This window comes from Schistocerca nitens, chromosome 3, assembly GCF_023898315.1.
Source record: "Schistocerca nitens isolate TAMUIC-IGC-003100 chromosome 3, iqSchNite1.1, whole genome shotgun sequence".
Taxonomy (NCBI): Eukaryota; Metazoa; Arthropoda; class Insecta; order Orthoptera; family Acrididae; genus Schistocerca; species Schistocerca nitens.
In genome coordinates this window covers 620,017,748-620,036,439 of record NC_064616.1, presented here as the reverse complement: position 1 = coordinate 620,036,439, position 18,692 = coordinate 620,017,748, and the positions used below count along the sequence as shown (strand labels likewise).

The following is an 18,692-nucleotide window of genomic DNA, read 5'->3' as shown; positions in this document are numbered from 1 at the left end:
AGCTAACATAAACAGAGCCAGAAAAATGGAAATGTCAGTTCACTAACAATGGACATTTACAATAAAAAATAATTACCTATTAATACAAAACTGAGGCATTACAATATGGTAATCAAAACTGGTTGTCTTTATACATGAGAATGCTACACCATAAATGCAGCCAAAGAGTTTAATAATTTTGAGAAGAAAGAAAGAAAGAAAGAAAGATGAAGAATTTAAAAAAATTGGGTCCAAAGTATGAAAATGAGAGTTGGGAATTGAGAATCACCAAGGAGGTATACGAAACAACTGAGAACATAACAGATACAATGAAAATGCGGTGGATTACATTTTATGGTCACTTAAAAAGAACAGATATCAAGAAGCTGACAAAAAAAATTCAACTAGTAAATAATTTACGAGCAATGGGGACCATTCACTGAACAGCAGATGCATTGAGTTATCTACAGGCACACACATATAGGAGAATAAAAACTTTGCTAGCTTTTAGAAGAAGTCCTTTAATGAGATGGACACAGTTTGGTGGTGGCCATTAACAGACTGGCAAAGGAGGGTGCCATGCAGGTGCCCATGGCTATGCCAAAGATTTGTTTATAGAGCTTCCCCTCAAGGGAGAGGAAGTGAGGGCGGATATAATTGATAATACGTATAAGGAATGAGATAATGAGTTTGGAATCTGAAGGATGTTGGGAGAAGTAATATTTGATAGCAGCAAGGCTATGGGCATGAGGAATGTTGGTGTATGGGACATGGTTTCAACACTGACGAGTGGTGATCCATGTGGTAAAGGGGTGAGGATAGTAGAGTGTTTGAAGGAAGTGGTTAGTATCTTTGATGTGAGAGGTTAGGCTTCATGCAATTGGTTTTAGGTGTTTGTCAACAAGAGTTACGATTCTTGCAGTGGGAGCACAATAACCAGCTACAATGGGGTGTCCAGGATTGTTGGGTTTGTGTATTTTGGGAGGCATGACGAAGGTTGAGGCACGTAGGCTGTCATTGGGCTTAGAAGGGAGACAGACTTACAGGAGAGGTTTTGGGATGGGGCTATAGATTTTAGTAGACACTGGAGGTAATTTTGGACTTCTGTGATGGGATCACCATGGCAGAACTCTTAGGCATGTGAGTTAGATAGTTGATCATGACAGTGGTGGAGCCTTCGCCTGCAGAGATGACAATAAAATCAGGGTGTCTAAGTTCTGAATGGCTGTCCTCCTCCTTTTGAATGGGTTGTGTTCTTGAGAAGAGACCCAGCAAAGGATGGTGGAAATAAATTGGCAGTAAAAGATTCCCAGTAGGTGGTAGTTAATTTGGGGGGGGGGGGGGGGGGAGGGGGAGGGTGTCATACATAAATGGTGGAATGAACTAGAAGCAGCAATGTTCAGTGTTGGGATTAGGTTGGCTTTGGTTGGAGGGATTGCTAGCAAATAAGTGTTTCCACTGTAGGGTTAGTGAGAAGGAGAGTATGTCACTGACTAGTCCAACATCAACAAATTTGGTTGTGGGACTGTAGGTGTGGTCTTTGGATAGGACAAACTTCTGCAGGATTGAATTTTTGGTAGAATGACTGAAACCACTGTTTTGGATTTGATTTCGTGGAGTGCCGAGGGAAAGTTTTGGAGGATTTGGTGAATTGAAAAGGTCTACAAGGCAGCATCTGGGTGCTATGAGGAGTTGATGAAGGGCACTGTAGATAGGATAGGTACTAATTGGTAATGGTGCTCAAAAGCATGGATAGGGTGTCAAGAAGTCTGATAATTAATGGAGGTGATATCTGGAGTGCTCTTCTAGGTTTTGGAGGACAAAGGTTTCAAGTCTCCATCCACCAACCCTCTGCTACCACCCTCTACCCAACAGTTTCCCCTTCCTCACTAGCTCCATTAGCACGTTACATGTCACATGCCTGTGCACCCCCCCCCCCCCCCACACACACACACACACACACACTCTACAAGCCTGAAGACCTGCTGCCTCCCTCCAAGCCACTAACTACCTGTTCCCTGCCCCTCCTCTCCTGCCTCATCTCTTTTTCCTTCTAACCCCACCACCTACCGACCTCATCCCAGCCCACCTGATGTGTGTGTGTGTCCTGTACCCTGGCACATCAAAGGAGTTCTTAAAGCTAGCAAAGTTTTTGCTCTCTTTTTTATGTGCCTGTAGACAGCTCAACACTTCTGTCATTCAGTGAGTGGCCGCCTTTACCCCTGAATTACTAACTTTATTCACTATAAAAATATTCATCATCTTTGAGAAAAAAAGCAAAATTCATATTTTATATTTTACAATAGTTCAGAACTGGAGTTTGGAATAATAGAAAAAAACACAGAGAACAGACAGAGATTCAAGGAAAAGGTAGAAAAAGTAAAGGGATCTCAAAAAGGAAACACAAAAGAAGAGAGAAAGGACATGGCCAGAAGCAAGATGAGAACAACAGAGAGCAAGAAAGAGGAGGTCTTAGGGGAAGACCGCACTAAATTTCGAGCTTCTGTAATACCTTGCTACACTCACTGACTACTGAGGTGCCAAAACATTAATACTGGCTTAACAGTCACTGCTCAAGTTTTATCAGCCTAAGATAGAGCAGAACCTGGCCTTACCATGATAAAGAATAATTACAAATTTATTTGTTGGGACTGATTTTTGTTGTAGTTGCCCTCCACCCTGTGCAACAATTTTCTCTGTACCGAGGGAAGACTACATTCTTCCCCAGCTGTGTAAGTTATACCAACAGTTCCCCCACGTAAGAACATAGTAACATGCAATATTGACACAGTTCTCAACATAGCACCATGGATAATTGTCACTGGAGATTTAAACACAGAACACCCTGACTGGAATTCACGAATACTTACATCCAATGGCAGAAAACTATATGAAGATGCACTAGGCCGAAACTGCACTACAATAGGGCCATACGTCTTCATGTACATGCCCACTCAGGCCACACACAGGCCAGACACGTTAGACATAGCCCTTGTCAAGGCCATCACATGCACACTCAACCTTAAGCTTGAAAACAATCTGGACTCTGACCACATGCCTGTAATACTTCACATGAAAGAAACCCTGTAGGCCATGGTACCACACAGGATACTGAACAACAAGCAAGCAAATTGGACTCCGTTCAAGGAAATGCTCGATTGTCGTATTACGGACACACACAAAATTAACACAACAAATTGATGAGGCAGTGGACATTCTCACTACTGCTGTCCAAGATGCAATGGCTGACGCCATTCCACATACAACACTTCAACAATGCCCAAGGAGATCAGATGTACTAGCAAAATTGGAATCACATGGGCTACCAAGCATTCCAATGCTAGGAAAGCTCCTGGTCCCGATGGCATTCAAAACAGTGTCCTCCAGGAGTTCATGGATAGAGCCATAGATCACCCTACACACATAACAAATGCCACCTTACAACAATAGCTCTTTCCTGACTTTTGGAAGGTGGCCAAGGCCCTGATGTTCAGGAAGCCAGAAAAAGACCACTCCCTCCCACAAAATTACCAATGCACAACGGCCTCATATACAAACTAGACATGCTGGTTTCCCCATCTTGTGCACTAATCTCTCACCAACAGATGTTTCAACACTGATGTGCAAGGCACAGCATTCAAGCTGGTGTACCCCAGGGAAGCATACTGGGATCCCATCTTGTTCAATTTCCGCATTAATGATCTCCCAGCAATACAAAACATGACATTAGCCATGTGGATGGATGGCACAGCCATTCTTGCCCAAGATTAGGAACTGTTGAACATAAATTCACGATTACAGACAGCACTCCGAAATTCCGAGCCTTGGTTTGAACAATTGTTTATTAAAGTAAATGCCAACAAGTGCAATGCAGTTCTGTTCACATGCACACGAAAACTACTGTGCAAACATCAACATTGTAGACAGATAACACTACATGCACACCCAATGTGTTTCCAAAAGTTAGATACTTTGCTATCTGTTGGGAACTTACATTGGGGAGGGGGGGGGGGGGGGGGGAAAGAGACCCATAGAATACATTGATACATTGTCAATGGAGCGCATGTGAGTCTCAAACAATTCGACCCTACGCTCAATGCTGAAAATATACTAAATAGGACGGTATATAGGTCCACATACATGACACACATTAGACCTCAGATGACACAGACAACTCCTGTCTGGAGACGTGCAGCTACTACACATCTGCAGGTCATACAGAACAAAGTGCTACATATCATTAGCAATGCTCCACACTACACTCGCACTGCAGATCTTCACAATGAATACTGTCCTGAAACCCTCAAGAAACTATTCAAGAAAAGCAGCCACATGACTATATACGAACTCTAGACACTAACAATCATTTCAGCCTTACCCTGAGGAGCTATGAGGTAGCCGATAAACTTGCACTAATGCACAAACAGTCCACCAACACTACGCATCCAATATATGACCTATCGGACACTAAATAATGACTAACTCAACTGTTACGGGTATACTGATGCTGAAAAGACAATGCCAGAACCAAGCTGCAGCCGCTGAGTGACAATGCTTCGCAATGTCAGAGGTATTCATCTACATCTACATCTACATCTACATCCATACTCCGCAAGCCACCTGACGGTGTGTGGCGGAGGGTACCCTGAGTACCTCTATCGGTTCTCCCTTCTATTCCAGTCTCTTATTGTTCGTGGAAAGAAGGATTGTCAGTACGCTTCTGTGTGGGCTCTAATCTCTCTGATTTTGTCCTCATGGTCTCTTTGCGAGATATACGTAGGAGGGAGCAATATACTGCTTGACTCTTCGGTGAAGGTATGTTCTCGAAACTTTAACAAAAGCCCGTACTGAGCTACTGAGCGTCTCTCCTGCAGAGTCTTCCACTGGAGTTTATCTATCATCTCCGTAATGCTTTCGCGATTACTAAATGATCCTGTAACGAAGGGCGCTGCTCTCCGTTGGATCTTCTCAATCTCTTCTATCAACCCTATCTGGTATGGATCCCACACTGTTTAGCAGTATTCAAGCAGTGGGCGAACAAGTGTACTGTAACCTACTTCCTTTGTTTTCGGATTGCATTTCCTTAGGATTCTTCCAATGAACCTCAGTCTGGCATATGCTTTACCGACAATCAACTTTATATGATCATTCCATTTTAAATCACTGCTAATGCGTACTCCCAGATAATTTATGGAATTAACTGCTTCCAGTTGCTGACCTGCTATTTTGTAGCTAAATGATAAGGGAACTATCCTTCTATGCATTCGCAGCACATTACACTTGTCTACATTGAGATTCAATTGCCATTCCCTGCACCATGCGTCTATTCGCTGCAGATCCTCCTGCATTTCAGTACAATTTTCCATTGTTACAACCTCTCGATACACCACAGCATCATCTGCAAAAAGCCTCAGTGAACTTCCGATGTCATCCACAAGATCATTTATGTATATTGTGAATAGCAACGGTCCTATGACACTCCCCTGCGGCACACCTGAAATCACTCTTACTTCGGAAGACTTCTCTCCGTTGAGAATGACATGCTGCGTTCTGTCATCTAGGAACTCTTCAATCCAATCACACAATTGGTCTGATAGTCCATATGCTCTTACTTTGTTCATTAAACGATTGTGGGGAACTGTATCAAACGCCTTGCGGAAGTCAAGAAACACGGCATCTACCTGTGAACCCGTGTCTATGGCTCTCTAGAGTCTCGTGGACGAATAGCGCGAGCTGGGTTTCACAAGACCGTCTTTTCCGCTGCATGATGCCCCACACTAACTCACCTAACCCTAGCATAATCTGTCACAGGAACAAGTTATCCACTACTGCTCTTACTAGCCAAGCTGACTATTGCTGAAGTTTTTCCCCCTCGGCTCCTGCCTTGGCACTTTTTTCCTCTGCCCTTCAAACCGCCACACTTCACTCTGCTTTTGACCCACTCTACCTCCAGATGAGCACATATTAATGGTTAACCATAATCAGACGTACGCAAACATCGCAGAACCCACATCCTACGAAGACCTCATTTAGTGAACACTAACCACTATGCAGAGATGGCAGTAGATCTTTTGTGTTAGCCATGATGCCGGTGTAGGCAGTCAACACTGTCAGGTGTCTGGAGATACCACCATCACAGTTCATCAGCAATCAGCAACCTTTGCTGTGCACCATAAACCCTGTTGACATCCAAAATTTTCAAGGAATTGATAGAGTATTTGAACACACCAAGGGATTCACAGTATGACAAGTTCTTCATATCTTTGAGTATGTATCTTCTCTTCTTCACATGAAAACTGAATAACAAGTCATTTATAATTCTAATCTTGAAACACGAGCTAGTTCTATTGTACTCATCACTGTTAAGAAGATGAAAATAATTGTGATGAGTTCTTTGTATTGAAACAAAGGAATACAATTGCAAGCGTGTATCAGAGAACTTTCTTGTTTCTTTACAAAAATGATTATTGTGCCAAATATATGTCTTCCAGCAGACAGTGCATCAGTCAAAGAGGAAGTCCATGAACTGTTGCAGTCATGGATCACTTAATTTGAGCAAAATAATATTTCTGATTCACTACTTAGGGCAGGGAGGGAGAGAGGGCAGGGTGGGGAGGGTGGGAGAGAGGGCAGGTGGGGAAGGTTTAGAAGACAAATAGAGTCGAAATATACAAACTGTAGGGAAATCTAAGATCACTAAATACTCCAGCTTTATGGCAATTGGGATTATTGATGATGATGTGCTTAAAGGGACTAAACAACTGGGTCATCAGTCCCTCCATTTCATGGGAGAAACATGTAAAAAGCAAAACGGCAAGAAAATGGGGACCTGGCTGCTACTACTGTATAACCAAGTCAAAGAGTTTAAAAAAGGGCATGGCGATAGTTGTAACATGATAGGTAAGAGAAAATTGAGATAAACCAAACAGCATCGTGCACAAGAGGGTCTAAAGGCACAACCAGGTGAAGGGAGAAGAAAGTAATCTGCAATCGGATGGTATAGTATGTGACACAGGGGACGCTCTCTCTCCTTCCTTCCTTCCTTCCTTCATTCCTCCCCCCCCCCCCCTCCTCCCCGCCACCTGTTCCAATACTTTCAATTAAGTGCCCATGAAGTATGTTTCAGTTTGTGTAGGCAATAAATAGTTTATACCTTACGGCATAACCTGCAATTACTGTGATTAATAATAATACAACTATGGCTAGAGGGAGAAAACACAGACTACAGAAGGCTGTTGGAGGTCCTTCCATAGAGTATCGAGACGGATACCAATTGGTCTACCCAGTTTTGAGTGGTATGCAAACAATCTGAGGTGTTTGTTGTGGAACAGAATTCAGTGACCTGTGTGAGTAGCCCTCTGACAGATCGGACTGCCTAATTAACCACAAGCTGTCATCTAACCTGAAGAGGTGGGCCACCATTGCCAACCGAATATCAGTGTGGTGAACGGGATCCAGCAAGCCCAACATGGACTGTGCTGCCGACCCATAGGCAACACGTCCATAGCCCAAGAGGATTAAAAATCAGCACTTTGTAACTGTATCTCAACATTCTGCAAGAACACTGTGAAACCCCCATTCGCTTAAAGGGATTTTGTATGATAGAGAGCTGTGTGCACAAAAGGATAATGGGCAGTGTTTGGTGAGATGTTTCTGGGTCAGGAAATGAGGATGGTAATTACTCCACATGGAAACTTTGGCAAAGTGAGCTGCAAAACATGTGGCAAGTACCACGGGATCAGTGCAGATGTTATCATTGGCAAGGATGTCAGGAACCGCCATGGATGGTGGACGCCCACAAATGTGGTGGATGTTAGTTCATACTTGGGATGATAGAGTGTGGGACTGCTTCGGAATCTTCTGAATGCTTTTAAATTATCCATAGAGGGATGGCACTTGCGCCACTGAAGCGCCCTGCAGTGCTCCCTGATAGCTGCGGCTGTATTCTCAGACCACCATGGTACCGGTAGTCATCAGAATGAGTCAGAAGAGCAGGGCAACATTTCTGCGGCAGCACGAATAATAATATCAATAGTATCCTGTACCATTTTGTCGATATCCTTCCCATGACTGGCTGCAGAAGTGACAGCAGAGGAGAAAGCCTATTAGTCAGCTTTTTGAGGCTATCAACGTGGAACATGTTCCAGATGTCAGCAAGTGGAGGGGAAGAGAATGATAGGAAAATGGTTGATGTCACAAAGATTGCCATGGACGCACCACTGAATCAGGGGTAAGATACTTGGTCTACAAACTGTAAGATCAATACTTTAGTATGTTCTGTTGGCCGCACTGAAATGTATTGCAGCTCCACTGTTGAGTAGGTAGACATCCAATTGTGGAAGGTGTTCTAGCACTCGTCTTCTGCGAGACAGTGTCGCTGCCCCATAGATGATTATCGGCATTAAAGTCACCCAGTAAGGGGAATGGGGATGGGAGGTGTTCAACTAACTGTAAGAGTTAGTGATAATGGAAAGTTCCGCCTGGGGGTTAACAAACATTATACAGATTGTCAACCGAACTGACAGGTAAACTAACGATCACTGCCTCTAGTTCAGTATTAAGGGACACCTGCTCACTGAAAATATCAGAGCATATTAGGGTACACACTCCACTGGATGCTCTCACAACATTAACATGACTGGTACAGTGTGGCTTGTAGTTTTTCTGAGCAGGGAGACGTGTTGCCATAAACCATGCTTCCTGAAGTGCTATGCCAATTACATAACAAGCAGCCAATAAATGATGGTGTCCAGACAGTTGGCAATAGTAACTGCTACAGATCCATTGAAGGAATATTGGAGTCAGGTCTGAGAAAACGGCGAATGGAAAAGATGGGAGTGATTACTTTGCTACCATGTCGCAGTCTGCCCGACTGTGTGAACCGTCAAGGTGCATAGGCCCGACCTTTGCAGGAGTGGGAAGAGGAACATCCAAAGCCTCAAAAAGTAGTTTATCTTTCTGTTTATTTATTTATTTATCTATTTATTGCTCCGTGGGACCAAATTAAGGGGAAGTCTCCACGGTCATGGAACGAGTCAATACATGAAATTATAACACGATATTAGAAACAGATAAAATGAAATATAAAAAAAACATATTCAGGTGACAAGTTGTAAGTTTAAATAAAGAAAATCAACAATATAACACTGGAATTTGTTTAATTTTTTAGCTCTTCCAGGAGCTCCTCGACAGAATAGAAGGAGTGAGCCATGAGGAAACTCTTCAGTTTAGACTTAAAAGAGTTTGGGCTACTGCTAAGATTTTTGAGTTCTTGTGGTAGCTTATTGAAAATGGATGCAGCAGAATACTGCACTCCTTTCTGCACAAGAGTCAAGGAAGTGCATTCCACATGCAGATTGGATTTCTGCCTAGTATTAACTGAGTGAAAGCTGCTAACTCTTGGGAATAGGCTAATATTGCTAACAACAAATGACATTAAAGAAAATATGTACTGTGAGGGCAATGTCAGAATTCCCAGACTATTGAATAGGGGTCGACAAGAGGTTCTCGAACTTACACCAAATATAGCTCGAACAGCCCATTTTTGAGCCAAAAATACCCTTTTTGAATCAGAAGAATTACCCCAAAAAATAATACCATACGACATAAGGGTATGAAAATACGCAAAGTAGTAGACTACTTTTCATGTTGAAGTGTCACTTATTTCAGATACTGCTCTAATGGTAAATAAAGCAGCATTTAGTTTCTGAACAAGATCCTGGACATGGTGTTTCCACAACAGCTTACTATCTATCCGAACGCCTAGGAACTTGAACTGTTCCGTCTCACTTATAATATGCCCATTCTGTCTGATCAAAATATCGCTTCTTGTTGAATCGTGAGTTAGAAACTGTAAAAACTGAGTCTTACTGTGATTTAACATCAGATTATTTTCCACAAGCCACTAACTTATTTCATGAACTACATTATTTGATACGGTTTCAATATTACACGCAAGATCCTTCACTATCAAGCTGGTGTCATCAGCAAACATAAATATTTTTGAATCACCTGTAATACTAGAAGGCATATCATTTATATAAGTAAGAAACAGCAGTGGCCCCAGCACCGACCCCTTGGGGAACGCCCCACTTAACAGTGCCCGATTGGGACTGAACATCACTACCACTCTCAATATTGCGGAGAATTACCTTCTGCTTTCTGTTCTTAAAGTAAGAGGGGAACCAATTGTAAGCTACTCCCCTTACTCCATAATGGTCCAACTTCTGCAGTAATATTTTGTGGTCAACACAGTCAAAAGCCTTCGTTAAATCAAAGAAAACACCTAGCGTTCGCAACCTTTTATTTAATCCGTCCAGAACCTCACAGAGAAAAGAGAATATAGCATTTTCAGTTGTTGAACCATTTCTAAAACCAAACTGAACATTTGACAGCAAATTATGTGAATTTAAATGCCCCAGTAACCTTGTATATACAACCTTCTCGATAAATTTAGCAAATACCGATGGCATAGAAATAGGTCTATAATTGTCAACATTATCCCTGTCTCCCTTTTTATAAAGTGGCTTCACTACCGAGTACTTTAATCGGTCAGGAAACCGACCGCTCCTAAAGGAAAAGTTACAGATATGGCTAAGTACTGGGCTAACATACACAGAACAATACTTCAGTATGCTGCTAGATACCCCGTCATATTCATGAGAGTTCTTGGTCTTTAGTGATTTAATTATTAACTCAATCTCCCTCTTGTCAGTATCATGGAGGAGCAATTCAGGTAACAGTCTCGGAACACTTTTTTCTAAGAGAGCTATGTGATTCCCTGTTGGGACTAGGTTTCTATTTAGTTCACCTGCTATATTCAGAAAGTGATTATTAAATACTGTACATATATGTGACTTATCAGTTACACGGACATTCCCACTACGCACTGATTCTAAATCCTCGCCCTGTCTCTGCAGACCAGCCACTTCCTTTACGACTGACCATATGGTTTTAATTTTATCCTGAGACTTAGCTATTCTATCTGCATACCACATACTTTTTGCCTTCCTAATAACATTTTTAAGCACCTTACAATACTGTTTGTAATGGGCTTCTGCATTTAGAGTTTGACTGTTTCTAACGTTTTGATATAATTGCCACTTTGTTCTACAAGATATTCTTATCCCCTCTAGTCAGCCACCCAGGCTGCCTGTTTGTGCTAGTACCCTGTTTTGAACGTTCTAACGGAAAGCAACTTTCAAAGAGCACGAGAAAAGTCTTGAGAAAAGCATTATATTTATCGTCTACTGTATCAGCGCTATAAACATCTTGCCACTCTTGTTCCTTGATAAGGTTTACAAAGGTCTCTACAGCAAGTGGATCAGCTTTCCTAAACAGCTGATGACTATATTTAACACTTATTGCAGCATAAAAATCTTTTAGAGTTAAAATTTGTGCATCATGATCTGAAAGGCCAGTCACCTTTTTGCTAACAGAATGCCCTTCTAGTAATGAGGAATGAACAAAAATGTTGTCTATGGTTGTTCTACTGTTCCCTTGCACTCTCGTTGGAAAGAATACGGTTTGCATAAGATTATATGAATTAAGGAGGTCTATCAGCATCCTCTTCCTTGCACAGTCACGTATACAATTAATATTGAAGTCACCACATATAACTAACTTTTTGTATTTCCTATAAAATGAACCAAGAACCTCCTCTAGCTTTAGCAGAAATGTTGTGAAATCGGAGTCTAGGGATCTATAAATAACAACAGTTAGAAGTTTAGCTCCATTAAATTTAACCACACCCGCACAACATTCAAACACCTTTTCAGTGCAGTACTTTGAAACATCAATTGACTCAAATGGGATACCATTTTTCACATACATGGCTACTCCCCCACACCGCAAAGAGCTCCTCGAAAAGCTGCCAGCCAATCTGCATCCTGGTAAAGGAAGCCTCTGAATTATCTCCTTATTTAAGAAGTGTTCATATATACCAATAATTTCAGAGTCAACATCTATAAGCAGTTCACCAACTTTATCTCTAATACCTTGTATATTTTGATGAAATATACTAATTCCCTCATTACTCGGATACCTAAGCTTTGTCAAAAGTGGTTCCTTTGTTAGAGAGACTTCCCTTAAGCAGGAATACCTGTCAGCTGACTTCAATCTAAAAAAGGTGCAGCTGTAACACCCACTACTGCAGGAATTTTCCCATGAGTGATCCCACCAACCCCACCTATGCTGTCACCTATAAGCTTTGGCAACCTCCCCTTCCCATACCTGTTGAGGTGCAGGCCATGTCTAGTGAAACCCATCCTGCTGATAGACTCCACCGACACCACTGAAATGTGACCCATGCTTTCTGTCATCAGCGCACCACCAAGTCTCATGTTATTACGCCTGACGGCTGTATTAAGATGAGGCCGATCATGATGCTGAAACAGTTCCACGAAATGCACATTTGTGTTGCCAGTCTGAGTGGCTATCTTTTCCAGGTCACCATCTACGTCATACTCCCCATCCCTATCAATACTATTACCAGCCCCACCCACAATCACTACCTGATCCTTTTTAGTAAAATCCCTACATAACCCCCCTATGTTAACAGTCACCTGAGCCAATCCTGCATTAGGCTTCACAATGCTGGTGACCTGGTACTCACTCCCCAGCACTTCCTGCAACTGCTGGCCTACACCTCTGCCATGAGAAATACGTAACAGCAGAACCTTCTTCTTCCTCTTTGACTTTGTAACTGTTCTAGCCACCGTAACTACTGAGGTCTGCTGCATACTTCCTACATCTACAGCTACTAGAGATTCCTCTCCACTAGACTCTGACAGTTGGTCATATTTATTGTAAACACCAATAGTAAAACTATCAGAAAATCTTCTTCTCCTAGCAGATCTCTTGCCAACAGCCAGCTCCCATTCCCCAACCCCCTTCTCCCTCCTCATCCTATCTAGCCGCTCCTGTGCGTTTTTCAACTACACCTGAAGGGCACAGATCTTATGCTCCTGCTCCTCTATCAACTTACTCTTGCTACATAACCTGCAGTTCCAGGAGACGATCTCACCAGAATGCCCACTGGCTTCCCCACTGGAAGTGAAGAGACTGTGGCTGCTGGTCATTGTCATGAGAGGGGGGCCACTTTGACTGGTGTCCTCATCCCTGATGATGCCAGAGGATGACTAGACATGTGGAAGCGGATCTTCCCTCCCCCATCTGTGGGGCAGATCCTGGACTAAGACCAAGGCCAGGAGGTGTCAGCTGAGACCTTGTCATCAAGTAGGTATGGACTGTGACAGAAGATTTGCAAAATTTGAGAGTATCAGTCACATGAAGTCTTTCAAACTTTTTCTTTGCATCTTGATATGACAGATGGTCAAGATCTTTATAGCTTTCAAGTTTCTTCTTCCTCCTAAACGCTAAGCATTATGGTGAGCAACGAGGAAGTGGTCCTGGATAGTGGACATGCTCGACTAAAGGTGAGCATAATAATATTAAGCTTTCACAGCTCAAGATAAAATCTGAACTTTGATAATAACTAACGAGACAGGAAATTCTCATTTGTGAGTCTGCCTGATGTAATTATGCCAATTAGCAGTGTCATAAGCCTCTTCACAGTCAATGAGCAGTACTGGATGATGCCTGCACAGGATAGCCTGCTCTATTGCCACTTTCCAGAGTGTCATGTTATCAACAGCAGGATATCTCACAATTCCACCCTGGAAATGACTGATAAGTTTTAATTATACGATAAGATTTTGAGTAACTTGTTAAGTGCCACACTATACTGTAATGCACATAGTCAGTTCCCACCTAGAGAAGTTGTAGGTAGCTACTCCAGTAGCCCTTCCCACAATGTGGGTAAGAAATGCTCAGTCTTATTTGTTGTGGAAGTAGTACCAGAAAACGTACCACCACTAGTGGTGGTGGTGGTGGGTTTTGCACATGACAGCAAAGTATTTAGCAACTGTATTGATGTTTTACGAGATGAGTGTGGATAAACGTTGTAGAACGTAGAATGAAAAAATCCCAGAAACAACACAAAATTTCCAAATCATTACTACCCTTTTATCATCAATTAAAATAGAGGGGAGAGCCCGACTTTAAACTGCTTCTGCCCTCTCATTGTAAGGTAAGTGCACTCAGTTAAAATGTGGTGTAGTATAGTTATTTGCACTGCACTTTTATCTTAGGTGGGGCTGGGAGTCTTTTTGCCGGGGTATGAAGTCAGGGAACAGTGCCCCATATCAGAGGCAGATTGAGGTCACTTCATCTTGCCAGTGTGAACAGTATGATGAATGCCACAGCCTGAGAGTTGGTTTCACCAACCACTCCTTATCACAGTTACGTGGCTACTTGCTGACAACAGAAAAATGATAGTCTGTAGAGAAATGGCTCTTTGTGTCAATGTCTTGTTCCCTGCAGGCTCATTTGGCTGCTTTACATGTTTTGTTCATCTCCTCATATTCCAACATGTCCTGGTACCCTGCAGAATGATACATGCTTCCCTTGCTGCTAAAGAATGAGCAGATTGTCCTGAATTTTCTATCTATCTATACAGGGCGCTGCAACAGTGTTCCACACAACGTGTTCACTTATTCAGTGTGGCACAGACTTTGATGCAGAATAATAGACTACAGACAGTGTGTATGTATGTGTCTACATATACAGGGCTATTACAAATGATCGAAGCAATTTCATAAATTCACTGTAGCTCCAGTCATTGACATATGGTCACAACACACTACAGATGCGTAGAAAAACTCAAAGTTTTGTTCGGCTGAAGCCGCACTTCAGGTTTCTGCCGCCAGAGCGCTTGAGAGCGCAGTGACACAAAATGGCGACAGGAGCCGAGAAAGCGTATGTCGTGCTTGAAATGCTCTCACATCAGTCAGTCATAACAGTGCAACGACACTTCAGGACGAAGTTCAAAAAAGATCCACCAACTGCTAACTCCATTCGGCGATGGTATGCACAGTTTAAAGCTTCTGGATGCCTCTGTAAGGGGAAATCAACGGGTCGGCCTGCAGTGAGCGAAGAAACGGTTGAACACGTGCGGGCAAGTTTCACGCGTAGCCCGCGGAAGTCGACGAATAAAGCAAGCAGGGAGCTAAACGTACCACAGCCGACGGTTTGGAAAATCTTACGGAAAAGGCTAAAGCAGAAGCCTTACCGTTTACAATTGCTACAAGCCCTGACACCCGATGACAAAGTCAAACGCTTTGAATTTTCGGCGCAGTTGCAACAGCTCATGGTAGAGGATGGATTCAGTGCGAAACTTGTTTTCAGTGATGAAGCAACATTGTTTCTTAAAGGTGAAGTGAACAGACACAATGTGCGAATCTGGGCGGTAGAGAATCCTCACGCATTCGTGCAGCAAATTCGCAATTCACCAAAAGTTAATGTGTTTTGTGCAATCTCACAGTTTAAAGTTTACGGCCCCTTTTTCTTCTGCGAAAAATACGTTACAGGACACGTGTATCTGGACATGCTGGAAAATTGACTCATGCCACAACTGGAGACCGACAGTGCCGACTTCATCTTTCAACAGGATGGTGCTCCACCGCACTTCCATCATGATGTTCGGCATACCTTAAACAGGAGATTGGAAAACCGATGGATCGGTCGTGGTGGAGATCATGATCAGCAATTCATGTCATGGCCTCCACACTCTCCCGACTTAACCCCATGCGATTTCTTTCTGTGGGGTTATGTGAAAGATTCAGTGTTTAAACCTCCTCTACCAAGAAACGTGCCAGAACTGCGAGCTCGCATCAACGATGCTTTCGAACTCATTGATGGGGACATGCTGCGCCAAGTGTGGGAGGAACTTGATTATCGGCTTGATGTCTGCCGAATCACTAAAGGGGCACATATCGAACATTTGTGAATGCCTAAAAAAACTTTTTGAGTTTTTGTATGTGTGCGCAAAGCATTGTGAAAATATCTCAAATAATAAAGTTATTGTAGAGCTGTGAAATCGCTTCAATCATTTGTAATAACCCTGTATTACTGTTGTCAGCATCTTTTGTCTGCTTTGAAAAGAATAGAAAGCAAAGAAAGGTCAGTTCTTTAAAACACTGCATAATGCAGAAAACACTTTCTTGCCTCTCGTTTCTGTTCTTCATTGGAAAAGATAATTTCCGAAGAGCTGATATGGTGGTCCATTCAATGTTTCACCACAATAGAGAATGCTCTGTGGGGCAGGAGTGCTCAGCAGCTCAAATGGGAAAGAGCGAGCTGCAAGAAATAGCTCAATGCTCCTAAGTCCAGAGTACCTCACACTGCACTCTTGGCTCATTCACTGATTCAGTTCTCAGCAGCCTATCACCACTCTTCACTCCATTATCACTCACTCCTTCTCCTCCCCCTCTCCCCCCCCCCACTCTCTCTCTCTCTCTCTCTCTCTCTCTCTCTCTCTCTCTCTCTCTCTCTCTCTCTCTCTCTCTCGCACACATATATTAATGCATGACTTCGTTACAAAATACACTGCATGTACAACTGGCCTCATTTTAAGTTTTTACTGTTTTAAAAGTGCATCATACAACATATTTTTCAATGCTGCACGACACAAATCAGCCAAGAAGGCTTTACCTAGACTAGCTTCAAAAGATGTGTGCATAGTTTTACATAACAGGATAAAAAAAGGAAAATCTCGTTACTGTCAGGAGGTAACTTGCTGTTTTTTTTTTCCTGCACTGAGAAGGTGCAGTTACTAACACTGATACCAGGTAGCTACTCTAAGCAGCAGATACAGAAGTACATACTTACTTCCTCACATTATTTGGTTTCAAAAACTCGTAAAATAAGGAATGAGAAAGGTACTTGGGCATGCCCATTTCTTACTGTGGACATCCTTTGCAAGATGATATGCATGCCGTTGCTCTGGAATATTACCTATGTGATGACAAAGATTGCAGCAGGCAAAGTCGTAACCAGGATGATGTTATCTCTGTTAGTGAAAATGGTGAAAAAGTTAAAAAGATATATAAGATCAATAACAGAAGCATATCTCCTAATGAAAAAGGAGAACCCAAATTTAAAAACTGGTCTCTCAAAATTCCACTCCCTATAACCAAAATGGGTAAAATGACAGGAAGTGAAGGAAGTATGCACATGTATTTACAGCACTAATTTGAAACTTTTTTATTTCGCCATAAGCAATGACACAGTGAAGAAACACACAGAGATGCTGCTTTTGTGTATGTGTCAAAAGCCACAAGATAAATGTTGGTTGTAGGAATATGCAATGTATCCTAGTGCTGAGTGATGACTGTTTAAGCATTACACCTTCAGGATACTGATAATGATGTAACAACCTACGCATTGTGGGTGGGAGGAGGGTCGGTAAAGAAGACAGTAGAGCCAGTGAAGTTTTTCACAGAGGTTAGGCATTAGGTCATGAAAGGAATAGTTCACCATCATATCCGGAGGAGTCAGAGATAGGCCACAACAGAAGTAAAATCAGCCACATCCCAGAATACTGACACATTACTACTTCATTTCGACTTTGCTGAGAACTGGTCTTTTGCTTTACAGAACGAAGTTGAAAGTTACCACTGGCACACATCACTAGTGACAATATTCATAGGTGTTTCTGACTTCCTTGGAACATCACACAGTTTTGCTACCATCAGTGATGATCTAATTCATGACAGTGCACATGCATGCTACACTGTCAGCACGATAACTGATATAGCATGAAGAGGCAATGCAATTCCGAAACATGTGCACACAACTGATAGAGCAGCATCTTGTTTTAAAAACCACTTTCATATTTATGAGCTTGTTCAACACTGTAATACAGGAAATAAGAAAAAAATACATATTTTCAGCAACAGGTCATCAAAAAAGTGCATGTGAGGGGGTAGAAGGCCTCTGTAAAGATCTTGCAACAAGATTTAATCTCCAGCATGGAGCTGTTGATGCTATGAGATACTACTGGATCTGTACACACCATGTCAACATTAGTATCAAACATGGAACTCTTAATTCTGAATGAAAGTACATTAACGGAATTCCATTTAAAAAAAGAGCAAGGAGTGGTCTGCTATGTATTATGACATCATCTTCCAATAGTATATATCTGCTTCATCTGATGTCTCATCTCCCCAAATTCTCACTTGCCCTGGTAGCCAGCAGGGCACCCTTCCTCTGTAGGAAGAGAAGGGACTCTTGGATTGCTTACACTTGCTTGTCTGCAGTACTGAACAAACTGAAAGACATTTTGGGTGTCAGAACAGGTGAGGCATTTCACAATTTGCATATTTCTCATCTGCTCTAGTTCCCTCAAGATACATGTCACGAAGTGCAAATCCATTTTGTAAAGAAATCTTTAAGACTGTTTCCAGGAAAACCATAAAGCACCCAATGGAGTTACCATCCCCATCTAAAATATTATAAAACTGCAACTCATTTCTGAACATTGAGAACCCCAAAACCTCTCTCTCTCTCTCTCTCTCTCTCTCTCTCTCTCTCTCTCTCCCCCTTCCCCCCCCCCCCCAATAACAATGGTAATGACTGGCTCCACCCTCAGGTTTTAACAGTAATTAGGGCTGCACCAAGGGTCACTAGGCCCACTTCATGCCAATTCCACAGTCTCTTGACTCGTCAGTTTGTGAAGGTGCAACTCACTGTGGGGCAAAAAAACAGTAAGGGGTTAAAGTGAGTGAAACTGTCAACAGGTTGAATGCCTAGTGTATTATGAGGGGATGACACCACATAGCAAGTGTCACTTTGCAAGGCTCAGCACAGAG

The 18,692-nt window shown here is 42.4% G+C and overlaps 1 protein-coding gene across 2 annotated transcripts in view; it reads right to left on the bottom strand.

The window, feature by feature from the left end:
• The window catches only part of LOC126248557 (uncharacterized), a 309,747-nt gene that overhangs the window by 213,118 nt on the left and 77,937 nt on the right, over positions 1–18,692 (bottom strand). The window lies entirely within an intron of this gene.